The sequence below is a fragment of the Gavialis gangeticus genome, unplaced genomic scaffold (assembly GCF_001723915.1).
Source record: "Gavialis gangeticus isolate Ggan-Ray unplaced genomic scaffold, GavGan_comp1, whole genome shotgun sequence".
NCBI classification, from domain to species: domain Eukaryota; kingdom Metazoa; phylum Chordata; order Crocodylia; family Gavialidae; genus Gavialis; species Gavialis gangeticus.
Genome location: NW_017728980.1, coordinates 7,365,950 through 7,367,700, shown reverse-complemented (window position 1 = coordinate 7,367,700; position 1,751 = coordinate 7,365,950). Strand labels below are relative to the sequence as shown.

General features: G+C 48.8%; 1 long non-coding RNA gene across 1 annotated transcript in view; it reads right to left on the bottom strand.

Moving 5' to 3' along the window:
- LOC109291588 overlaps window positions 1-631 on the bottom strand; it is a 13,479-nt gene extending 12,848 nt beyond the window's left edge. The window contains exon 1 of the long non-coding RNA XR_002095898.1: window positions 566-631. This is a non-coding gene — a long non-coding RNA (uncharacterized LOC109291588). The remainder of the gene's footprint in view (window positions 1-565) is intronic.
- Window positions 632-1,751: the final 1,120 nt, after the last annotated feature.

Below are 1,751 nucleotides of genomic sequence, written 5' to 3'. Positions count from 1 at the left end.
GCTGTGATATTCCAGTGCCAGGGCTAGGCAGGGTTAACATCTCTGCCCACTGCTTAGGCATGAGTGGGAGGGAGATAAGAAGCAGGGCTGGGGGAGCCCTTAGGGAAAAGCCGATCAAAAGCAGAAATAAATACTTCTGATGAGCATAACCAACTCTTCCTAAGAGATGCAGACTGTCTCTGACACCGTGCATTCACGACTCAAGGCTTTGAAGCCAGCAGAGACATGAAAGTGAAGAATAAATCCAGCTCAGCAAGGAGCTTCCTCCGATCGCTGTGCTTCTGTCTGCCCAGGGTAAGCCCTGCTCTCTGAGCCAGCACATTGGCCCTCCACAGCACACCGTAACAGAGGGCACCTTCCACCCACCCCAGTCTCAGGAGGCAGTCGTTGCCTCACCATGTCTGTGTATTATAAATAGAAATGAATGCGGGGTCTGTAGGGGAAAGGAGAGCAGCCTATGTATATTTTATTAAAAGGGACTTTTGAGGCTGTTCAAACACCTGTCACATTTAGAAGGGAAAAAAAAAAAAAATGGTTTGAAAAGAAAGAACACTTCCGCACAAACCTTCATCCTCATGTTTCAGAAAGAACAGCGATTCTGTTGGGTGTAAATATCAGCCATCCCAGGGCTGAAACCCAAGTGCAAGAAGCAGCATATCAAATGGATGGAGAATCTGAAGAAAAAGCAGCCAGCCTTGTTTGATAGAGCGAAGCAAGGTGGCATAAAAGTCACTGAGAGGGCTTCGCACTAGAAAGACTCTCTCAGTCCAGAATACAAAACAAGCCCATCTGTATCTCCCCATACAAAGCCCCAAAAGGGTGCCAAACTCTGCTTGGCTTCATCCACGTGAAGCACAAGCCTGGCCAAAAGAAGTGTACATGCACAAATGACTTCTTTACACTGGGATTTATGTTGATCTCAGCCCCAAAGCAGATAGGCCACTACAGCACTGAGTGAAGACGGTCAGAGCGACCGCTTGCAACGGAGAAACTCACCTGGGTTCAGCAACAGGGTAAGTTACATGGGTGTGAACTGGAGTACAACATGTCTACACTGTTGCAGCTACATCAAGGTTTACAATCGGGGCACACTTCCAGAGCAAGTCAAGTCACAGAGATGCACGCAACTCTTGTTCCTGCCTAGGTTAGCTGAAGAGTGTACCATTGAGTTGCAGGACAGTCAAGCCCATTAGGACACCCCACCCGATAACCATTGCCAGGACAGGAAAGAGAACATTATGATGTTCTGAATGTGCGCATCAAGCATCCAATCCAAGGTAAAAGCTAGCAACATCCACACTATCCCAGAATAAAGCTGCAGAGGGGGAGAACTGCATTTCTCATGGAGAAGGTGTTCATTACCTTTTCTTCCATAGCTTTGCTTGACAGGGCTGGAGCTGCTCCCTGCTCCATCAAAACACTGGGCTTTCCAATGGGCGTACTCATGGCTTCAGGCCTCCCTTAAGGATTAGGACAGATATAATCTTTGGTTGTAACACGGAAGGAAGGAAGACTTTCTTGGTTGTTTCCCCTTCCATCAGTCACCGAGGCACAGGTTCCCAGGGGCTAAGCATGCATGGAAGAGGAGGGTTTGCCCTCTCCCAGTACAAGCTTCTGGTCTCAGCAGAGGGAGGGGGGGCAATTCCAGCCTTTACCACCCTCTAGACCTGGAGGGCAGAGGCAAGTAGAGAGGGGGGCATTCCCCCTTTATCTCAAACCTACCACCCTGAAGCTTCCCAACAAAAAACATG